The sequence below is a fragment of the Columba livia genome, chromosome 3 (assembly GCF_036013475.1).
Source record: "Columba livia isolate bColLiv1 breed racing homer chromosome 3, bColLiv1.pat.W.v2, whole genome shotgun sequence".
Classification (NCBI taxonomy): domain Eukaryota; kingdom Metazoa; phylum Chordata; class Aves; order Columbiformes; family Columbidae; genus Columba; species Columba livia.
Genome location: NC_088604.1, coordinates 34,239,804 through 34,258,049, shown reverse-complemented (window position 1 = coordinate 34,258,049; position 18,246 = coordinate 34,239,804). Strand labels below are relative to the sequence as shown.

At 37.8% G+C, this 18,246-nt stretch overlaps 1 protein-coding gene across 11 annotated transcripts in view; it reads right to left on the bottom strand.

Annotated features, from left to right (window-relative positions):
- Positions 1-18,246, bottom strand: part of MEI4 (meiotic double-stranded break formation protein 4) — a 149,957-nt gene that overhangs the window by 86,441 nt on the left and 45,270 nt on the right. For 2 of the 11 annotated variants that reach the window (XR_010471212.1, XR_010471210.1), the window contains exon 4: positions 10,682-12,693. The exons of the other annotated variants lie outside the window; for them this stretch is intronic. The gene's annotated coding sequence lies outside the window, so the exon portion shown is untranslated. Of the gene's footprint in view, positions 1-10,681; positions 12,694-18,246 lie in introns of those variants that run through there. 11 annotated transcript variants of the gene reach the window in all.

Below are 18,246 nucleotides of genomic sequence, written 5' to 3'. Positions count from 1 at the left end.
TTTCTTTTGAGCTCCAGCAATCTTTTCTTGTTCAAGCAGTGAGGATACAAGAATATATGCCCATTTAGCAACAATACTTGTGTAAATGAGCTAATGAACAGTCGATGTTGCTCATATTCCCCAGCCTGCCTAAGAAGACAAGTGATTTTGATTACTGATATTATTAATAAAAGAGGAATGCACACCAGCAAAATGTCTCTGTTTATCCATTCTCTCTTCATGGACAATAATTGACACGACAATGACGATTTCTCATTTAGGGTGAGTCTAATTGCATGTTTCAAATCAGTGGGTGTTGCAGGGGAATCATGGTATAAGAGACAAACTCTGCTTGCACCAGTCCCAGGTAGAACTTGCTGTTCCTGTCCTACCTCTCCAAACAAGCAAGATAAGCCACATCATGTCAGTCATATCCTCAGAGACTTCATGTGACATGAATCACCAGGTCAGGGGATGCATAGATGTGGATGGAACTGCAGCTCATCTCTGGATGGGCTTCTTGTTTCAAGGACTAGATAAGCCTGGGCATCACGAATGAAAGCTGGTACAGATTCCAAGTAACCTAATGCCTATTCTATACCCTTTGTCACACAAGGAAACCAGTTATCCCAGTGTGAGTGATATTTGGCATTTTTACAGAGAGACACATGACTGTAGACAGTTTATTTTTGCCTTGAATTCCATTTTTTATTCCTATAGCTCTCTTTCTTTGTATTTATTTCATGAAAACAAATCTCTTAACACATACAAAGAGGCATATTGAAAAATAAAATATTTGATAAATTATAGGAATAAAAGATTTTCACATTGTGCAACTTCTTTTAAAATGAGAGGATGCAGTAATAGCATTTGGTTTGGTATTTCTTCCAACAAAAAGGCAATCTCCTTTCACTGCTACCTTATAGGGCAGGATGATGTTAAGGGAATATGTAATTATTTGTGGGATTTGTTGTGCTTGACACTTGTCTTTACATTTTAATTGAGTTAATAGATTTCTCCTTTCTGTTCTGTATATATTTCAATAACCATTTAGTGCTAAAATTTTCAGGGAGAACTTCAAGTAGCTCAGAGTAGCATTTTGTATGCTGAACAGTGATGAACAGAAAATACAATTCCCTTTCTTTTCCCTTCCTATTTTCCTAAAATGATGGAATGGAGTGTATGCTGTTGCAAAACCAGCAGAAATGTCAAAGTCAGGATGTGATCCCAGTATTCTTTATGAATGATACAATCATAAAACTCGATGAGTGTATAAACCTAAGCAGAAAAATGAGAAGACTTTGACAATAGCATTTGAGATTGGCATAACTCCATATTTACTGGCCTCTATCCAAGCAATTTTTGTGTGCTTAAGCAAGTATTCATAATGACACTATATTTTAAAGAGAATAGTGTTTATATTATTCTGTGGGTACTTGGCTACAGAGAACAGAAATATATATCTACATAGTGAGAAAATAGGTAAATGGAAGTTCAATAAAGCATTAAATGATATTGCTAATGGCAACCACAAACTCAGGTGGTCAAAAAAGAAGGGAACTGACCACTGGCATTGTTAAACAGCACATAAGTGTATAATATTAATCATGAAACACTGACTTGTGGACTGGACAGTAAATGGCATAAATTACTTAAGAACCTTTAACATTAAAGTGTTCAATGATTTCTGTTAGGTGCAATATGCAGCATATCACATCCTATTGCAATACTTAATATGTCATATGTAACCATCTATCCAGGCAGTTGTTGTTACTAAATTTTCCAAGCTCCTGGTTGGTATGTAAGGGAATAAAATTCCATCTTCTCATACAATTCAAGGAAACAAAATGAAAATTTGTTGTTATTTTGATGTTGGAATTTCTCCTCTAACAGTCTACCTAGAGCCAAGAGTTTTCCCAATCAGACACCAGGACTGTTGGTTACAACTGGTTGCCAAGAAGCTGACAAACAAAAAAGCAGATACTTTTTGATAGTTATTAACTTTATTCACTAAGCTTATTATTAACTTAGCTTAATAGCTTTTCAGTTTTATTGGGCACTACTAAGTCAGATAATTGAGGAAAAAAGTATTTTAGAAGAAATCCAATTTGCCAAGAATTTTGGGGACTTTTGGACATTTCAATAACTTTCTTCATTGATATTTAATTTGTTTGTATCAATCAGTAATATTACTGTACCTTGATTCTTGCCTCTGGTCTCAAAATGTTTATAAGCAGATAAAAGAAAAACTTCAGATTCTTTGATTTTTTGCTCACAAGTAATTGAAGTCTGAACTGATGAAGCTGCCTATTTACTGAAGTGGTACGTAACTGTGGATATTAATGCCTCCAAGACTTTGGTTTAAATCTAGTATTCACCTACAGCAATTAAAAACTAATTAATGATAGATAGGAGAGCTGTATCAGTTATGTCACTGGTTGCAGGAAGAGGAACATTTTAAAAAATATACCTTCACCTTTTCAGTTCACTATGGGAACTTACATGTTCTTATGTCAAACAGTCTCATTTTAGTTTTCACTGTAGATGTTAGGGGTCTGATGTTGCGTACGAATTAGAGCACACGTGTGTGGATATGTGTGTGTATACACATGTGCAAACGCAGACAATTCATTTTGCATTTTCTGGCACAGATGAAATGTAAGAAAGGAATTTTGTATCAAATAACAAATTGTTTCTGTAATAAAAATACAGAAAAATTACTGGAACAGAAACAATTAGGGATGAGTTTTGCAACATGTTGAAAACTCTTATTCTGATGCATCAGATTGATGGTCTACTTTGAGTTGCATATGTCTCATGTGAGTTTGCTAAGCTAGAGCATGAAACTGCAGTTCACAGGATCAGGCAAATCCCAGGGAGATTTTGCTAACAAATATTTGACTCTTATACAAATTGATAATGTATATTCTGAAATATTTGTCAGTTGAGCATTTTTACAGCAATGGTCTTCTTGCAACTGTAATCAATATAATCATGTTGCCTCAGAAGACAGTACAAGAATATGGAAGTATTTGACCTGGAGAGCAATTTTTCCTCATTTCAATATGTTCTGGTTTTGTTAAAAAATAAGTTTCTCTTTTAGTCAATTTGCCTGTCAGCTAAAGCTTTCATATTAGCTGCATTTTCCTGGAAAACCAGATACAAGTTTTGGTAAACATAGCAATGGAATGTGAAGTTATTGATAAGCATGGATGCACCCCTCGCGAGAGGGGCAACAAGAAACAGGTGACGAAGAAACTGACCAATGGAATATAACATTCCATTCACGTGAATACTTCATATAAAAGTGGGAGAACACGAGGATCTCGTCCCTTTTCCCTTTTGCTTACGTTCGACATTAGGAGAGGACCTTGCGAGTCCATCCACAAAACACAAAGGGGGAGGCAGAGTTGATCTGCTAAGGATTTTAAGGAGAAACTATGGAGTTGTTTATTTCCCCCCTCCCCTCCTGATCTAGAGAAAGCCCTTATTTTCTCCCTTCACTCTTAAGTTCTTTGTTCATGTGCAGAAGGTTAGTTGACCTAACATACTAGGAGACATACTTCTATATTTATTTCAGCTTTAAGAAGAAAAAGCAATGCCTGATCAAGGCTTCCACTTCAGTGAAACAAAGGTTTTCACTGACTTTTGAAATTGTGATATCAGTCAAAATATCTCCATCACAAAAATAAGGTACAGAAAGTATTTGTAAAAGGTACATGCTAGTGCTAGAAAGCAAGAGAGTAACTTTTTTCCTGAAAAAAACAGAAGGAGCTTAAACTCATCCACTATACTGGAAGGGCTTCACAATCACAATCTGGTAACAGACTTGCCATTTGATTAAATGTATTTAATCAAATTTCAATTATTTCTTATTTGCAAATTAAAGTTATGACTTTGGCATTCTATTCACATACATCTTTAACATAAATAATCAAATAATAGTGAGATGAGAAAAAGAGTTTTAGAAAGTTTAATTTGGCACTAAACAAGACTTCGTATTGAACACTAACTGATTTAGCTGATGTTTTTTGTCCTGCTGATTATAACTTCTGTGCAGGTTCTGAATGAGATGGACTTAGTGGTTCACTTATTATGAAGCTCTTCATTTAATGAGAGCACTGTTCTTCTGTGCTCTATGGCTTTTAAGTGAATCAATACTCAATGAACTTCCTTATGTAATATTACTTTGAATGTGCTGATTTATGAGTACTATCAGTTTCAATTTCCCTTTTGTACTTACAGACGTAAATATACATCCAACAATAATCTGGGAGAATTGCAAATAATCTGCTTCTACTTTTCTTGGTTCCACCTTTAATTTTGCTCAGATAATGTTAGTTTGTTTTATTAATTTTCAATAATCAGTATTTATAGTCCTTTGAGTCAGTTCCATCTGGGCTTGGGCTATTGGCAAACTAGTGTAAAATGGTTTAGCAATTTATTTCATTAGCTTCTAATGACAATATTTCTTCATCATGGAGAATGCTTTTGTTTGTATTGCTCTTGCATCTTACAATCTGCAAAATAAATTTGAAATAATATGACCAGATGCTGGGAGGACCATGTGCAGACCTTTCCTTATGTAGAGCAACTTGCTTGCTGAGAAAAGTTCTGCTAACACTAAAATGATTTTGATGCACATTAAGGTCAAGCTCTGTCTCTGCGAACTCTTGAGACCTGGCAATGCCACATGCAGTTAGTGTCAGCCAACTGATGTCCCTGTAGGTGGAGGACAAACACCTTTAGAGAGCAGTGAGGTCCACCTGGAGCTTCACCTCTGAGCCTAGCTGTTCCTGTCTCCTTCCATTAGCTGGAAAGAGAACAGAGCAGTATCTAGATCTCTGACCTTTCAAGAGCTGGCATTAGGTGAGAGGAATTGCAGCCTCAGCAGCTTAACGCATTGCTGCAGACCTTGCCCTCCTGGGCTGCAGGTCTGGCTGACAGCGTGGTGGTACCTCAGAGCAGCAGCAGGCAAGGTGCTGACCTGAGCATGTGGATGGAGGGGGCAGGCGGTGCTGAGTGAGGGTGGCTCACTGTCGTGCACCATGGCAGCCGTGGGCACCCCGAACTGTCCTGACGCCAGCCAAGGTGTCAGAATGTGGAAAGATGTGCACTTCCAGCATGAACCACCAGCAGCGCATGGCCAGGCTCCAGCTTGCTGGCTGAGCGTGGGCCTGGTGTGATGGCTGAAAAATGGCTTTGGTTGAACGTGGCAAGTGGGTAAAGAGATGCAGCTGGGTCGCAGTTAGAGATGCTGGTCAGAGAGTTGCAGAGACAAATTATGCATCAGTATGAATGAACATAACCGGTGGGTGGGGAAGGAAAGGACGTGATGCATTTTTTCCTGTTCACATGCACAGTCTGACAGAAAATGAGAAATTGCTGTTATCAGCACTCAAACTACCTTCAAAGACAACTCAGCAAATTAAGTTTGAAATGCTCTGCTACAAAATCTTCCCAGTGCCATTTGCTCCCAGAGCACACATTAGGACCAAAGTTCATTTTCTCACACTGAAAAATCCTGACATATTTGGTATAAAGTATTGTTCACTAGGATTTCATTAAATAAGAATTCACTGTCAGAGCTGAAGTTATTATTCAAGAGTTGTACTCTCATTAAAAGGCTTTTTTGTCATCTTTAAATCTTCATTTAATGCTGTGGTTTTCATTCAGTTTGTTGTAAGGAAATTGCTTGAGTTGTCTCAATAAAAGTTTAAGCAGTCTTTATCCTGTAACTAAAAGGATGCAGAAGAGAAATAATTCCAAAGATATCTATCAAGCATATGCAAACTGTACAGAATCATCTCTTTTGAAACAATTTTGAAAAACCACTTAAAATCATACAGTAAGACATAATTCTCATAAAAGAAAAAGGCAAAATGAATTTGAAATATGCGGAATTACTTTCTTAATTTATGCTTGTTTGTGAATATTTACTACTAAGAGATGTTAAAACAGAATGAGTAATATTTTGGTCTCCTGTTCCAGTTTCCAGCATTTCTGTAATAGAGACAAATTTCTGAAAAGATATTATTGTTCTGTAATGAGTCATTTTGGACCAAATTCAGGTATGACATAAGTGGTACTTTTAAGTCACTAAAATTGCAAGTCTGTATAACTCTTGTAAGGTTTATGGTCCTGGGTTGAATTATAATCCTTCTTTCACTTCAATAAAAAAATGAGATGTCACAATCAGCAAAGCTCCTAATGATCATGTATGGCACCTGGCTTCTGATACTAAAATAGTTGTGACAAAATATAAACCATATTCAGGAAAAAGAATTACATGTAAGAAATCCTGCTGTTCTTTATCTTCAAGATGAGCAGTTTTTCTGGAGTAAATGCAGGAAGTTATAAACAGTGACACAGTGAAAGAACTCAAACAAGTGTATAGAGGGGAAAGTGGAAGCTCTCTTCACTCAGTCATGGCATGGAGAGCAGGATGACTATCTCTGCCTGGGCCCACATACGTTACCAGGGCTTCATGGAGAAATCTTGACCAGCATTGTAGCTAGGGATGTAGTTCCCAAAATAAGCTCATGCATATGTGCTCTGCAGTATGGCTCTGAGGAGATGGGCAGAACTCCTTCAGAGGAAAATCACACAAACTCAGAGTAATTCAGCCCAGGCGAAGTCTGAGTACCAGATATGAGAGTTCTCAAGAAATTAAACTGTGCACCAGACAAAAAGTATAAGAAATCAGAAGTGTCAGTGGTGCAAAGGCCAGTGTAATGGCAAAGGAGCAGGCAACACTCTCCTTCCTCTGTGCCTGTTCTCTAGGTGAGTGAGGGACAGTCCAGCATTTTCCTGCTCTTAAACTGTTTTTGAATTCTGGACGAGGTTCCACCTGGAAATAGATGGGCATGCACAGCACCTACAGACAGCATATTGTGCAGGCCCTCTAGCCATCCCCGCTTTACCCCTGTCTTCAAAGAGTCCTCAGAGGCCACATCAAACCAATTCTTGATTTACATATGGCTCATGAGCAGTGGATATGTCAACTCCAGCCTGAATAAATCTCTCCAGCTGTGGCAGATATGTAGTTTGCCCCAAGACCTTGCTTGAATCCTCCCAAGAAAGAGAATGTTGTTTCTGTTGTGTCTCTGTGGCCTTGGACATTTCTGTGACATTGGCTGTGCTGCACATGTGGTCAGCTGTCCTGTGTGCCATCCCCATCCCTGTATCAGCTGGCAATTCAGACAGCTCCGTGTCTTTGTGAGTAAGGTAAGCTTCATTCTCAGGTATGAGAGGATACAGATGCAGGAGTTTAATCTCTTTGTGTTGAAAAAGTAGGATAAGCATAGGTGATCTGTTGGGTGCTACCAGGAGGTGAACTAATTAAAATGTAAGAGTCGTGACCATGTTAGACTTTCTAGTAAAATTCATACCTTGACCCAATATATGAGCAATAATTATACTCTGGTGAGCTGCTCTGAGGACATGAGTAATTATAATCCCTGATACACAAAAACATGTACCTCTCATTATAATGAAGCACAGAAGTAAACAAAAGGGCTAGAACTAAATGTTCAGAATGTCATTTATATGCTTGGCTTTAGTCAGTCAGCTCAAGTTTTACATAACAAGGAAGTCAGCATGTGGAAATCTCATTTTATAAGTGGAGTTTGTGTGAAGAGTAGTTATTAGAGATATTTGCTTGAGATCTGAAAAGAAAATGGTTATTCAGTTCAAGTATTTCATTAGGTAGTAATCAAAGCAAGAAGTTTGCAGAGCTACACTGCTTCTAAAGTTAAAGTACAATTCTGTGCTCACCTTTCTGTGGTAACTAGCTCAGTACTGTTAAATAATTCAATATTCCAGCCCTATTTCACTAAAATCATAAAGTACCTGGCAAAAAGTAAATATGAAATTATAAAATTCATGTCAATAAAGGTAATTGTTTAATGCAGACTCCTCTTCAAGTCAGTGCAGATCTAGGGAGCAACTCAGTTCAACCTAGAGCAGATATCTTAAATATACTGTAGTTACTTGTATTTAATTATAAGAATCTACCCTAGCAACAGAAAAAGTTTACACTTAGAAATCTGATCTTCATGCATTCAGATTTCATTAAAATAAATCTGATAACAAACTTTCTAGGTATCCACAAAATACATAAAGCTTGCTAAGCAAAAATCTGCAGTGGATGCCCATGCTGGCCACCCAACTGTCAAGATAGATCAGTCAGTTTGGTTCAGACTGATTTTTCTGGTTTTGTACAGAAATTGACTACGTGACTACATAAATTTGCATAATCTCCAGCATTTCCATGTTTCCTTACCTGAAAGAACATGGAAACACATATGTGGTGGAAATCCTGGCTCCAGTGAAGTCAATGGGAACATTTTATTGATTTCAGAAATGCCAGAATTTCACCCCGGGTCAAGGATGGTTGTGCTGTGTCACAACAGATCTGCACAGGGAATGAAGATAATCCCCTAAACCTCAAAACAAAATCAGACAACCCCCCCTTCTCTGTCAGGTTTCTCATTTCACGTTCTATCAAGGCATCTGCAGGCAACTCTGTTGTAGGGAACAGGGTGTCTTGTTCTTGAAATGGGAACAAAGAAACGAGTGCTGGAGTTCAGTGATGACTCACATCTGGCAGCACAGATTCCTGCCACTTCTGAACAGCATTGCCCTGCTCTGCTCCTCAGAAACATTTTAAATTATGTGGCAGATATTTTATATGGAGAAGCAAAGCACTCTGTACATGATTCACAAAGATCACGTTATTATTTTATCCCTTATTCAAATTAATCTCTACATCAAGATTGTGTTAATGCTCATAATTAATTTGGTCTTACATAATGCTTTTAATCTGAGTATCTCAAAACAGTTATTGAGCATTATCTAATTAAGCTAGTCACAATAACTCTGCGATGTAGTCAAGGAATCTGTGTGGCTTGTTTCATCCACCACCAAGAAACAGTCACCTCTGGGTTCAAGTAAGGCAGCTGTGCAATAACACATAGCGGCACTGTGCCACACTTTGGGTGAGGAAGTATGAAATAGCATCCCTAATTGGAACTACAGGGAGATTAGGGAAGGAAAATGTAATTATCTGTAATCTCAGATTTAAAGGTGATAACTCATTTTTTCCTCTGAAGATTGTCAAAGGCTCTTTAATGTCCAATTGTTTTTTTAGCTCATGGTACAGATGTCTCATAAAATACCACAAGTCCTCTGGTCAGAGTTTGAGAGGAATGCCTTAATTTGTCATGATTCCGTGACCTATTTTACTTTCAAAGGCTGTGTTTACGTATATCATTTACTTGCAAAAAGTAAATAGCTGGTATGATTGAAACCTGTAAGCAATTGCCAATATTTAACATTTCTCCCTACAAGGTTTATTTCAAGTAGTGTTATTACCCCCACTGAGCAGAAGGAAACTGAAGCACTGTGAAAAACAACGATCTTCCTCTATATATCAAGAAAGCCAGTGATTAAAAGGTCATAAAATCTTATTTTAAAGGCCTATATTAGTTTGCAAAGCTCTCACTTATCCTTCTTTCTGCTTGTTAAAATATCCCTAATGTTCAGCCTATATGACAAACTCTTTCTGCATTTTTGATGTCCTTAATTAAAATAGAGCTCAAATACAGAGACTAAAATATTCTGCCTAATGGGAGAGCTTTCACATATCCATTCTCATTTGTTTCTCCATAAAACAATATTTAAACAAAACAAGGTACTAGCCCCACTGATGCACAAGCTCCCCGAATGTCTTTTGGACAACTGCTCCCCAAAGCAGGAGCACCCTGTTTGTTCCTACTGCTGCTTCAGCCCAGACCCATCCCCATGGTGAAGTGCACCGGGCTGCTCAGGGCTTCACAGGCTAAAGCACATGAGACACAGGGTTTGGGAAGTCTGCTACATGGGGACAAATGGGTTCAAGTGCAATTCCCTCTTATCTACAGGGTAGCCACTGAAAACGGCTCTCAAGTTTTCATGGATTCTTGCAGCCAGATTAAGCTGTGATGATCTCCTGTAACCTTCCTCTCTAGCATGGGAAACAGCAGATATCACCTAGGAATTTTTGCGTAAAATAAAAACCTGATCTTAATTTAGATGCTGAGAGACAAAGGATCCACTGTGTCTCTAGGTAAAGTACTGGAATGGAAAATTACACTCACTACTGAATATCAGAGATTTTATTGAATGTCTGGCCACTAATCTCAATTATAAGAAAACATGTCTCTCATAGGTATTTATAAACAAGTCTGCTGAGACTGGGAAGGAGTCTGAAGATCCCAGATATTTTTGCCAGGGCCTAGAAAAGCCAAGAGGGCTGAAGAATTCACCATTCTCCATTCTCCTCATAGTATAACCATTTTTCAGACCTTGGTTTTAATGTACATAGGGTTTTTCAGTTCCTCTGTAATGGAATGTGTATTGTTATGAGGCAAGAAAATGGAGAAAAATGTTAAGGAACATGCTAATTATTCCTGATGATTATTGAACTTTGAGAAAGCACAACCACTACCGTAGCACCTGGAAGATACAGGCCTTAAAACACATACAAAATTATATAAAACCATCTATAAACCCAGTATTTTTACTATCTAGTAATTATGTAATCTGCAGTGACTTATACCAGCTTCCATTTTATGAAAACTGTGAAAACTGTGATGTACATTATTATCAAGGGAACAGACAGCCAACATGACCATTCCGAAGACGAAAAAAAACACAACACTTTGCAAGATAACCCTTTATGTAGACCTCATATGAGGCTGAAAATTCCAGTCCTTGGATGATTTCATTTATCTTCAAATTTTTATACTTTCAGATACTTTATAGAAGAAACATTGTAGAAAAAAAAGCATCCATCAAAGCTCAGTTTTCCAGTTTTCTGATTGTAGAATAATTACAATTTTGAAACAAAGTAATTACTAAAGTGAAAAAATACAAAATAAATATTTCAGTCTGCAAAAGCATTGTAACAAAAAGTTCTGGCATGCTCAATCCATCTCTATGTTATTTGGTTTTAAGTTAACACAGTTTCACATTCACCAAAGCAGAACATCTGTCAAAGTTTAGTACTTGTTGTGGTCCTTAAGCAACTTCCTTCACTTTAAATTAAAAAACAAAACCAAAACCAACCAAAACCCAAAACCCAACCAAACAAAAAATCCCAACCAAATAAACCCCAAACCAACAAACAAAAACCAAAACAAACTAAACCCACAAACAACAAAAACCAACAAACAAAAAACCCCAAAACAAAATCCCCCACACTTTATTTCAGGGACAATTATTTAGAAAGGAAGTTAAACTATTTTTCCTATTACACCCAACAGCATCCACATCTCCTTCACAATAGATAATAAATTCCAGAGGCTGTATTATCACGTTCACTATGGTGTGCAGCACGAACAGCCGTAGCTTCACTGTCACGGTGGCTGCACTTATTTTTTCTTTGTAGAAAAATGCATGCCTTTTATCCTCAAGAGAGAGAAAAAACATCTCAAGAGTCAGCTACTAATAGCTGAAAAATGCTGAGTTGATCCTTTTGCAGGCCAGGGAACCACACATTAGGGGGGATGAAGTTAACTTTGGGGACTAAAAATTAGAGATGTCAAGGTCAAGCTCTTCTTAATGATGAGGGATGTGGGCTCCTAGTTGATTCATCTCACCTCAAATCAGCTGCCTAATTACATAACTTCCCTTAGTGAGGGAAAATAACTGGAAACTGGAAATTCCTGTTATTCTCTGCTGACACTAAAGGGAGCCAGAGGTCACTAACTCACTCCTTGATAACTAACTTAGTCTAAATTTTGGCGAGGTGATCCTTCTCCAGGTGCCCACAGTTATATTCAAATACTATTTTTAAACTGCTTGTGGATTTTGACAACCACTCCTACTGCACAAGCGACAGGGATTACATGCCTAAGGGTGATGTGAGAGCAGTTACCTTAGCAGTGCTAAGAGTGCAGCAACAGTGTATTATAAACTCATATTTCAGATTTAATTATTTATACAATATTACATTTGAGTGAATGAACGAATGAATGAATAAATGTGTTGTTTGAATATTGCTATAACTGTTCTGCTGCTGTACGCAAAGTAGTTGAAAGATCAAAGCACAGTAGATATATTGAAACACAGTGCCATAATCAAAACAGAATGACCAGATGTCTTGGCTTGGTACAGATTTCTGAATACTTTGCTATATGCAGAGCATATGAGACCTTTGATCTTATTTGCATGAATTTATACAAGATGTGAAAGTATTATTTAGAGACAGGTTTAGGTTTAAAATGTGTGTGTGCTAGTGCAAAAATCTAGCAGAAGCAATCAGTTGTTAAAAATGTTACAAGAAAGTAATGCTGCATGTCATTGCTTTGTTAGGATTTAAAGGCACTTAGGGGGGCAAAGTATAGACAAACAGCTGAACTGATGCAAAGGAGCTGAACTTTCCTCTTAATGGTATTGACACATCATGACTGGCAATAGCAGAAATACCGAAATTAAAAGTTAATTTGGGTATCTCCATGTTGTGCAGCAGTCTGACATATTCTAAGTTGCCTTCAGTGGGACCACACAGATGTCACAGAGGAGACAGTAAACCAATTCTCACAACATTACAGCATACGTTTTGTTGTACTGCTCAGATCTGCTTGGCTTTACTAGCCAAATTCAAGAGGCATGAAATGTCAGCGATTTCTCTGTAGTTGTAACCATTTACTCCATGGCAAAACTGGATCACTAGTAGAAAGGGAAAAAAGAAAAACAAATTACGGGGGAATGTAAGGAAGAGAAAAACAACGGAGATTCTCCTAGAAAAATGTTCAAGAGAGTTATTTGCACTAAAACTATAACGGGAATTTCAAATGCTAAATGGTTTGACATCCTACACAATAAACCATACTTAACTGTCTATACAAATTAAGACCATTATAAATAAATTCAGCCCACACCCCCATACAGCGTAATCAAATATAGAATCAAGACAGACGGAACCTCAAGTACAAAAGGAAACATCTAATTTTTCAGTCATACTCAGTCAACCAGGAGAACAGATGGTCCTTAATAGCATGCCCTGAAACGTCTAATTACATGAGAAACTTTGTGTAGTTTTTCTGGACTTTTAATTGGTCCCCCAACTGTCTGTGAAGAGAGCCAAATGTTTTAAAAGATTAAATAATAAATATCAAGATAGACTGTGTTACAGCATGCACAAGACCTTGTTGAGGTATTGTTAATGTGGATTTAAAAAATATGGCAGTGCAAGGGGGGGGATTCAGCCCTGCAAGTCCAGACTGTCCTGCAGACTAGCTATATTAATTTATTTGGAATTCTTCCTCATAACAAGTTGGCACTTTGCCATCCCACAGAACAGAAACAACAAGGTGTGTTTGTGTCTTGGTTTTGGCTGCGACAGAGTTAATTTTCTTCCTACTAGCTGGTATAGTGCTGTGTTTTGGATTTAAAATGAGAATAATGTTGATAATACACTGATGTTTTAGTTATTGTTAAGTAGTCAAGGTCTTTTCAGCTTCTCATGCAGTGCTATGTGCAGAAGAAGCTGGAAGTGAGCACAGCCAGAACAGACTGGACCCAGGTCGGACAAAGGAATATTCCATACCATATGACATCATGCTCAATATATATTTTAGGGGAAGCTGGCAAAGGGAACCACTGCTCAGGAACTGGCTGAGTATCACATGACAGGAGTGAGCAATTGCATTGTGCATAACTTGTTTTATATATGTTGTTGTTGTTGTTGTTATTTTCCTTTCTGCCCTGTTAAACTGTCATTATCTTAATCCATGATGTTTACCTTTTTTTTTCTGATTCTCTTTCCCATCCCAGTGGGAGAAGGCAGAGTGAGTGAGTGGCTGTTGTGGTGTTTAGCTGCCTGCTGGGTTAAACCACAACAGTATGATAACAGATTTAGGGTCACTGAGAATTTAGCTTACATAAATGACATGCGAGGAACAGTGGCCAGTAACTATAGCAACCAATAAAACCCAAAGAGGAGCAGGGAATAGACATTATTCATCAATATGCCAAACTGAAATGTAACAATATAACTAAAATGTTATCTAATCTGCTGAAATAATAAAATGTTTTATTTATATTATTAAAAGAATTACTATATATTTAAGGACTAAGATGTTGCTAAGTACCTAAACAGTGGCAAAACAACGTACAATCAAGTTCACAAACTCTCGTTAGCAAATGACAGACACAGAAACTAATCATTAAGTGAGGCAAGAAAAATATCAGCAACAGCAAATGTCGTTTTCAGTGTGCACTGAATTCAGAAACTTATCTAGATATAGGATCTATACCTCTATCACCCAAAACCTCATATAATGCTTCCCATTATTAGGCCATACAAAAGCATCAGAGTTCTGCCATTTTGGTCGATCATATAATTTAATCTGGGTTGTGATCATGCTGTTTAACCAAATTAATTTTGTGCTGCAATTAGAAAAGCTGTTCGAAAATGTTGTTGCTCTGATATTTAGAAACCTTCTTTTCAGGATAAATTTATTATTTACTCAATCACCAACTCAGCTCATCATGGTGCAGAAACCTATATCCCAGTTATATTTGTTATTCCATTATGTTTGTTATTCATGTATAACTGTAATATAACTGTAGTAATAACTGGGCTTTATCATTATTATTTATACATGTCCTTCAGCATATACCTGGAAAATTGTAATCCCAGTAACAAGAATTTACTAGAAATTACTAGAAAAAACTAGAGATCTCAGGATCTGTGGCAGTACTTCAAGGACTGCTCCAGTAAAATCTCTTTTGCAATCCCTGCAGAACACAGCTGATATTTCTGTTTTCATCCATCTAACCTGTATTTCACTGCTGCTTACTACCACAGTGATTCTCAGCCCCACCAATTTAATCTTATATTTCCTGGACAGCATACGACTATTTTCCACTGGTGATTGTAATTTCATTATGCTTTTTGTTGTTCTACAGGAAAGAAGTAGATGACTTAAAAACTGGGACCAATCAGCAGTATTTTACACATATTTCCAAGAATGAAAGAGAGTGGGGGATCATGGCCACAAGGTCTATTGTGCTAAACTGAAAGCAAATCCTGTTCTGTACATGTGCAAAGTGTTACAGAGGTGAATTAACCATGTAGAAGTTGTAATGCTGTATTGGTTTTGGCTGAGACAGAGTTAATTTTCTTAACAGTAGCTAGTGTGGGGACATGTTATGGATTTGTTCTGGAAACAGTGTTTATAATGCAGGGATGTTTTAGTTACTGCTGAGTAGTGCTCACATAGAGTCGAGGCCCTTTCTGTGTCTCATACCACCTCACCAGCGAGTAAGCTCGGGGTGCACAAGAAGCTGGAAGGGGACACACTGGAGACAGCTGACTCCAACTGACCAAAGTGATATTCCATCTCATATGATGTCATATTCAGTGTGTAGAACTGGGGGAAGAAAAAGGAAGAGGGGAATGTTCAGAGTGATGTCATTTGTCTTCTCAAGTGACTGTTACATGTGATGGAGCCCTGCTTTCCTAGAGATAGCTGAACACCTACCTGCCAATAAGAAGTAGTGAATGAATTCTTCGTTTTGCTTTACTTGCGTGTGCGGATTTTGCTTTGCCTATTAAACCATCTTTATCTCAACCCATGAGTTTTCGCACTTTTACTTTTCAATTCTCTTCCCCATCCCACTGGCAGGTAGTGAGCAAACAGCTGCATGGTGCTTAGTTGCTGCCCAGTGTTAAACCATGACAAATGCCTAAAATGATAGTGCTTCCCTGTTTACTTCATCCAGTATGACACATCTTGTTAGCTATCTTTGCTATCTCTGTTTGCAAGTGAATCTTGTTGAACCTCTGTTTACAGTGGTCCATAAAGGTTTTTTTCCTTTTAGAGTAAACATCTTATGCATCAAGAGAATTTGCAGTGCTAGCCCTATTACAAGCCAGCAGTTAACCCAAGACTTCTCCCTCTGGTGAGTACCACAGATGTTTTCTGAACCATCTGTGGTGAATTGTCCCCTAGGTTCCTAGTGCTCATTGCCCAAATACTGGGACTGTCCACTCCCTTCTCCTTCATGCAGATCCTAATTGCTACCTGTATATGGACTGCAACTTTGCATAAGGCCTGGCTTGTAGGCTCTGTCCCTCATGCCCATTTCAGGTGCTTCTACCACAAAAGAGCTAAATTGCATTAGATGAGGCTGTCATACTCAACTCTCCCACCCTTCCCTGAAGGTTTTGTCCATCTGGAGTTTTGCAGCGCATACCCAAGCACTCAGTAGACAAAATGGTTATGTCTATACCAGTAAAAGTACAGGTCCAAAGGTCCACTCGCTAATCCCCAGGCCAGCTGGCTTTTACTGGCTGTGCCCATACTGTTTATTTTTCTCAGCCTCCAGAATGGGGTAGCCACTTCCAAACTGTCTGTTGTGAATGGACTCTGGCAGAGGCCAGTGTGTGCCATGGAGCTGCTCAGGAGGGTACTAGTTTACTCGGGTAAAAATGTGCCAGGGCTGGTTTAACAATTCACCACTGCATACATTTGATTGCTTCAGCCTAAATTATCATTTTAGACAGGCACAATGATGCTCATACTCTCACTATTTAAGTTACAGCACCCATATGCACATATTTTCCTTTGTGCTTCTGAAAATTACCCCTTTTCAGGGTTGGACATTAGAAGTAGTGCCAAAACCTTTATTTGCAGCTATCAGAAGGTCTGGGAGCTCAAGCACTTCTAAGATTATAGCTCCTGAAGTACAGAAATTTATGCCTAGCAATTAGCATTATTGTGTCCCCAGATGTAGCCTGCCACTGGCATATGGGCTACCTGCTTATGATGCAGAGACCTATGGGCTCTGTCCCTTTGTGTAATGACTTGCAGAACCTGGAAAAGTTTCCTTGTACTTCAAAAAGTCTACAAAGAAGTACAACAAAGACAGCCTTGTTTAAAAGTGTAAAGAGCTAAAAAGCAATTTCTCTGTTCTTTAAGTATCGTGACAACTACACTGCTACAGTCAGAGCTGTACTATTGGAAGTCTTCCAGAGTGGAGAAACAGGATAAAAAATAGGATAAGGGAACCACAAAGTCCCATATTACTCACAGGGTGCTTGCTCTGCAAGATGTCCAAAGAAAAGAAGATTGCCAAAGTGACGGTAAAAGAGGGAGGTAGCGGAAAGCTGAGCTTGGAGGAAAGGAAACTAGTATCAACGATACCAGAAACTTCAAAATACTTAGGTATATTCTCCAAGTTATCCTGTTCTTATGCTGAAGGGAGAGTCAGACCATGGGAAATCAAATAATTAAATTTTGAAGCAGTCAGAAAGGGCCATGAGAAAGCAAATTATAGATAAGAAAAGAAGAAAGTTATTTGGAAATACTGTTTTGCATTAAAATGGACAAGCCAAATAACATTCTGAATTAAATCACCTTACACAAATAGGGAAAGTGAAACACAACAGCCCTATAATTGAATACAGTCCTAACTAAGATGACTACTTCTGATAAGTATTAAGCACGAAAGATGGCAAGTTCATAAAGAAAAACCAAAAGAAAGCCCAGCCCTTATACAGCTACATGCAGAATCACTGTTTAACTAATCAAGCAGATGAATAAATCAAGTAAAGATTAAGTATATTAAAATTCTTAGCACTAGATCAAAAAAAGAACAGAAAAATTGTTTTCAAGATGACAGATATATTCCTTTGGAATAAGAAATATAAAGGAGCCTTTTTTGTAAAACTATGAAAACAGTTCTTAACTAGCAATACATAGTGTAGTTCTGCAGGTAGTTATTCTGCATTTAGATTAGATGTCTGCAGCAGTTAGGAGTTGCTATCTAAACAGGATAAATCATCTGGGTAGTGGGACAATTGGTTTGCTATTTCTTACCTAGTTGTGTATTTGCTTTACTGTTTTTTACAATTCTCACCTTCTTCAATACAAAAATAGGTAGACTGAGGCAGAGCTATTGTTTACTGGGTGCTTATTACAGGGTAGCTGTTAAACAATTAGGGTTTCAGAAAACATAACACAAGTAATCTAGATCAAGGCACAAGGTCACATAGCCAAATCTTGTTTACTGCAGTTTTCAGTGGTTACCTCTGGGCTTTCAAATTAGACTAGACAAAGAATGAGATTATTGCAAACCTATCACAGATACATATTACTTTAATTGAAGTGCCTGCCCACTTAAAGGCACTCTATGCGTTAGAATAGTTTCCAGACCTACACATTCTGAAAGATACCATTACTTCTCTATAGAAAAAATGAAAATTTATTATTT